Source organism: Trachymyrmex septentrionalis, unplaced genomic scaffold, assembly GCF_001594115.1.
Source record: "Trachymyrmex septentrionalis isolate Tsep2-gDNA-1 unplaced genomic scaffold, Tsep1.0 scaffold13, whole genome shotgun sequence".
Classification (NCBI taxonomy): Eukaryota; Metazoa; Arthropoda; class Insecta; order Hymenoptera; family Formicidae; genus Trachymyrmex; species Trachymyrmex septentrionalis.
This window is the reverse complement of record NW_017304438.1, coordinates 4,112,642-4,119,416: the sequence shown is the minus strand read 5'-3', so window position 1 is coordinate 4,119,416 and position 6,775 is coordinate 4,112,642.

Below are 6,775 nucleotides of genomic sequence, written 5' to 3'. Positions count from 1 at the left end.
TTTTATCTATAAAATTACGTATTTATTAATTATACAATTTTTATTATGTAATTTTTAATAAAACCTAATCTTCCTTTTATAAAAAAAATGTTAAGATAATAAAAATTATTTACGATTATCAGGACATGATAATCAAGAGGAATTTTTTGTAAGAATGTATAAAAATAATAAATTTACTTTTTTTTTATCTAAGCTGAAAGATAACATCTTCAAAATCTGCGAAGGAGAGTCACACATCGAATAATTTTTTTCCATGAGGGTTTCGCCGCAAGTGTTAAAAAAATTCCAGAGAAAGTTCGGGTGGTATATAACTGTAACCTGTAACGAATTCTCACCTCCTGTCTGATCGATGTTCACGCAGCGTGCCAGATTAAACCGCAAAAAAAAAATCCAGAGAAGGCGGCGAGCTGTCGATCAGTCACAGTTTCGCGATCGCGGGCTTTCACGAGCGCCGTCGGTGCTCTCGCGAGCGAATGTCGACGTTGCGCTTCATCATGCAGAAATGCACTCTTCTTCGATTTTCGGTATCGGTCGAGAGATATACGTGCGTCTCGCGCGTAATATCCCGCGGACGCGATTCGCAAATGTAAGGGGAAAAAAAAAAACAACCCGGGGTGTCTTCGCACAAGGACGAGAACAAAAAAAATTTCGGAACACCAGGAGATAGGAGGGAAATTTCAATAAGTACGAAAACGAAGTTGTTGGACTACGGAACGCGCAAAAATAAAGAAAAGAAGAATTCTGACAAGAAGGTAAAAAATTTCGAGGACGCTTAAATCGCGCAATGAACGAAAATCTTGAAGGATTGATAATCGATACTAAAAGTGCAACGTCGTAGAGCGAATGCCGAAGCTGCGACGGAGCAGCGCGAACGTACGCGACGCACGGACGGCAGTCAGCGGCCAACTGAGGTCTCGTCGGAGTCCGGAGAATCGAAAGGATGACGCCAGGCAGCCAGCCAGCCGGTAGCAGAGGAGGTGAATCCACCACGCAACCTCCAACCGGCCTCAACCTGCGACACTTTTCTCTCTAGACATGATGATTACAATATCCGGTATCGATGATTTCACGATGTGTAAGAGTGATGGAAACAATTTACAACACACCTGGCGAAATTATCTCAGGTCGATTGTATATGCCTATGTAGAATCGGAACATCCCACGCGATGTGAATTCTGCGAAGATTATGCGATTGAAATTATTCAGGAGGTCTGATAACGTCGATAATGTTCGAGGCTGTACGACACTTTTGCGTGGGAAAAAATATAATATGCGATAGAATTCTAGTAAATTTTATGGAATTGGCAAATCCGTAGAGGGTCAGGCATTCTCTCACTTATGTAAAATTTACTTTACTTTTCTGACAAATGAGCGATCGTCGTATAACGACACGTACTGTAAGGTATAATACTTTTATTCATAAAGTATATTTCATAAAGTAAATGTATAAATTACCATACATCTCGATAGAATTTACTTTGTCATCGAGTATTTTATAGCGTTGACAAAATTTATTTAACTGCAAAAAATACAAGTGTATAAAGTTAAGAGTTGCGCTCGTTTGTTGCTTACAGTCTTGAGAATAATATGATTCACTTTATTGTAAGTAAAATCACTTGACTGGATTTACTATAATTGTAATGTATTATTTACATACCTTACACCCCTAATATTTTTACTTTTAGGCAAGTAAAATTATAAGTTTGGTAAAAATAGCTAGAATATTTTAACTAATCTTGTAAAGTAAAAATTATTCAACCATTTCTCTCCGTGTGAAAATTTATATTTTAAAAAACGATTTTATAAAGCAGAGACGTTTATACAAAGGTCTTCTGTGTTCTCAGTTTATCCTCAAAATCTTTACTTATGATAAAATAAAATATTCTGTTTTTTTAAGCACTGCGCTTATCTTTACAATCCTATAAATAATTTCAAACGTATATCTTTGTCTCTTTTGATAATGAATATTAATATTCATATAATACTTCTAGAATTAATAATAAACAATATAATACAATGTATTAGAGAGGACAGTGAAGAAATTGCAAACTTGAGATAAATGTGAACGATACTATCAGTATATTGGAATAACCATAAATATGAAATAACCATTTATTTTTCACATCCAGTGATGGTCCGATATACCAGATATACGTTTATAATTAATGTTATATTATAATACGTAACTATAAAACACACACACCGTTTAAGATAAATACTATTACATGTTTTCGATGTTTTTGATGTAAAAGAGATAGAAAATTGGGGAATTGCGCGAATATCTTAGGAAAAAGTCAAATAAAGCCAATTATTTATAAATCATAAAATTTTTATTTAAAGGATATTGACTTTAAACTACATCAATTAACACGTATATATTGTTAATATAAACTATAATTTTAAATAAAACAAAACTCGATTCAGCATTGCCAAGCGTGACGGCGGGCAATTCCGAAAGGTTTTACTTTTTGTTTAAAATTATAGTTTAATATATGTATGAATGTTAACTGTTGTTGTTTAAGTCAAATAACTGGAGTACCTTTTAAATAAAAATTTCTATAATTGATAAATAATCGTCAGCTTTATTTAATTGTTGCTTTAGCTTATTTCATTATATTAGCAGTTAATTCCTTACTTAGTTATCCATCAATATATTAATAGTATATTACATATATTTCTGCTCTCTATAACTTTTAATGATGAGTAAATCTCACTCCTAGAAATTGACAATTGAACCACTCTTTTTCAAGACTCGTTCAATTTTTCACTCTTAAGGCCCGTATTTATACCGTTTCTCAAATCTCATTTCAAGAGCGTATCAGATGAAATACTCAGACTAGAGTCTAAGACACAGACGATTCAATAGTCATGTCTTGATTAAAAAAAAAATAATATAATATTAATATATTATATACATGTATGAAGATTATAATGCATTCTAATATAAATATTATATAATTTTTTTTTCTCAAGTTATCTCCGGGCAATACTTATGTAATACGAAAATTTTCTCGACTCAAAGAATTAGCGAATACAACTTTCGAGGTTATTACAAGATCTTGCTTCAAGACTCGACTATTGAATCGTAAAAAATATCTCGAGATAAACTTCATTTGAATTTCTCATTTGAATCGCAATTACAAATCAGCTCTCAAGATTCGTCTATTGAACTGTTCCATGACTCAAGATTAGTCACAGCAGAAACACGACTATAAATACGGGCCTTAGAGTGAGATTTCGTTCCAAAGAAACTTGAGAATTAGTTCGTAATTTTATTTGTTTCTGATTATTAATGATATTATTCAAAATTACCTACGGTGATGATATCATCTTATTATAAAAATGCCAAAGGAAACCGAAGAGCCAAGAGTTCTTTAATTAATAATTTCATTTTTTAAGACGATCCAGAGCCGCGATCGATGCGAAATCATTGTGAAGCGATGTTTCTCGCGAGATGAGGTGCGAGAAGGCCGAAATGTAGGCGCGCGCACGTTCCTATACGCGATATTGTAAACGGACCAGTGTGCTCCTGACGTGTCGATATATTCCCGCGAAGAAAGGCTCTGCCGCTGAAGCTGAGAAATAGCTTGGCCTCCCGTACCTCCCACCGCTCTCCCCGACACCGGAGGAGTGTGCAGCCTCACCTCATCTCGGCACTTTGAATCCTGCGCCGCTCCTTTGCCGCTCCGCTTTCAGCGCGACATCGATCACCGTTGTGCTCACGCGAAATCTCTGCACGATCATAAAAGTTCGAAAAACTACACCGACAAATCGGCGTAGTCGCGTTAAACAATATGGATGTAATTTATATGCAAAGGTAGCGTACAGGAAACGTATATGACTGCATATTCTGTACAAATCAACGTAGGATTTTGAAGGATCTGCGTAAGGCAACGCAAGGTTCATGTTGGAAACATGATTGTGTATAAATGTAATAAAGATAAATACAATAAAGATTGTGTATTGCGCACTCAAAGATAACGTATTTCTTCTTAAGTTAAATAAGGGATTCAAAGTGAAAATACATTTTTCTAAATTCCAATAAAAATTCACGTCGAAATATTTGTTATATTAATATATCTATAGAAATAATAACCAAAAAATCCCCCAAAAAAATCAGGGCGTATGAGAGTGGTAGTTGGTACGCAATTTTAAATCTTTATTCGAAAAAAATAGTAGGTTTCAGTTTAGTTTGGAATTCTCATCCTCAGCAATACAATTTCAAAATATCAATCTCTTCATGTCCAAGAAAAAAATTACCATCAGATTAACAGATTTGATGTTGTAATGTCCCAAGACATAGAAGGAATATATCTATAGAAATATTTATTGTATTAATTAATATTTCGAAATATCTATTATATTAATTAACTTTGAGATCTTCACACTGGGAAGACTGTTTAGATTTGTGTGTGACGATATTTCTCACAATTATATATTCTACATATATTGTATATGATGTGCGAAAACATGACAAGAAAAATTTAAAGTTGCGAAAGCTTTGACGGGCGACATTTCTCGTCGTTCTCACCTCTATTAAGCAGGTACCGTCTATCTCGATCGATGATTTCGAGCGGATCATCGTGTACGTAAGAATACCAACCCGTGACCGATTTCCAAACTCGGGCGCTGACGAGGAATGCTCGTCGACCCACAATCGCACCAGCTGTCTTCGTGGAGGACGCAGAAGACATGCCATCGACCATCCGATGTTCGGCATTGATCGATCGATCGCGGAATTCTCGAAACTTATCTATCATCTATCCGTCGCATCGCGTCGCTTAGAGTTAATTCGCGATTTATGAGACATAAAGTAACAGAATTTAAACGTTTTAATATTGTAAATAATAAAGCACAATATAACGAAAGGAATTTTATTTATATTAACCTTTCAGTGCCATAGGACAACATACTTGGGTATAGCATATCCAACTCAATTCGATTGCTTATAATTCATAAAAATGAACATACTTATTACAAAGAATTTTTTTCAACCGAAACGTCAGAGGGACATAAGAGTATTATATTAAATAGATATATGTATCTTAATTAATAAACAAGTTATAAGCATTGTGAAAAAAACATTGGAAAAACATTGGGAAAAGAAAACTGGGTATGTCATACACAAAGTGGCATCAAAGGGTTGAAAGATACATTCAAAATCAACGTGTTTTCTTTTCAAATTACAAGAAAGTGTAATAAACCTTTATTTAAAAAAAAATATCAGGATGACTTTAATACCCTGCAATGTTTATACAATTCTCATTGTGTTGATGTTAATATTAACACCAACATGATCTGAATTTAACACAGTAGGTTTGGAATCCACACCAATATTGTTTTAATGTTCGTCTCTACAAATTAGATTCTATTTGTAGAAACGTATAAGGAATACATTTGTCTTGCGTTTAATTTCTAATGCAACTTTACTCGAGAGCTTAATGTCATTTTGGAGTATGCAATTTTCAGTACCGAAAGAATGAATTAAAGGTCCAGTTTTAGGGTATTCCGAATACCCAATTTGTTTCCAATTAGAGCCTGTCGCGCGCGGCGCTCGCGGATTTAACGTCTCCAAATGCAGGGACACGTGCGTGCACTCGTGCCTCGTTGCTCAGGATGACACGTTTGTACAGTGCTGAGATTGCAGCCGGTGTGGACGCGCGCGTTTATCGGCACGAATTCGCGCGCACACACCACGTCGCCGACCCATTATACGTATTATTAGCACTCCGTCACGCCACCCTGTCATCGCCACGTACACACTCGTGCATACGCGCTCTGACGCGAGATCCCAGGATTCCGTCTGCACGCGATCGGATGCCAGGACATCGAAGGCTTTTCCCAAGCGTTTGTCTTCGTCAAAAGTCGATCCGCGTGACGAAGTACCCCCTTTTTCTAATTGAAAAGGAAAAATATTGAAATATTCCGGATGATGTTTAAGATATTCGCAAGTCAAGTGGACCATCTCCACGTAAGTCGAAATCTACGAGCACCTATACGGATTGCCCATCACACAAACTTTTCGTAGATAATGGTTATTCTACGATAAGCCATTATTATAGTAATAAATCAATTGTACACTATACTACGAAAAAAAAAATTTGCTGAATTTTTAAAAAATATTTGTTCAATCGTAGTCAATTATTCTTCTTACATTTCACTGTGATTGGTTAATATTTAGCTTTCGCGATTTATTATTATAGTATATTGTAATATGGATTCATTACCATAATAGTACACTGAAAAAAATTTACTAAATTTTAGTAAATATTTGTTTCAATAGGACTAATAAAATATTGTATTTACTAAATGTAAACACATATTTATTTGATTTAAGCATAATTTTTTTTCATATTTCAATAGTACTAACGAAATATGTACTTGGGGTAAATAAATATTTACTCAGAAATAAAAAAAGTTATGCTTAAATCGAATAAATATGTGTTTACATTTAGTAAATATTTCATTAGTACTATTGCAGTATTGAACATTTTTGACAATTCTTTACTGTGTGATTAGCTAATTATTTCTTATGCGTCGTCAGTAAGAAGTAAAAGTAAAAAATTGACTAATCGCAGTCGATTACTATTCTTTTCACATTCGACTGTGATTGGTCAATTTCTTACTCTTACTCCGTATATTGTTACGTCTTACGATTACGGAAAGTGTGCGGCAAATCTTATCCAATCGCATTTTATATGCGTCTTTGTAATAGAAATGCGATTGGATATTTTTCTTTATGCATTCGTTAGTGCGATTATATACAAGTTTGTTT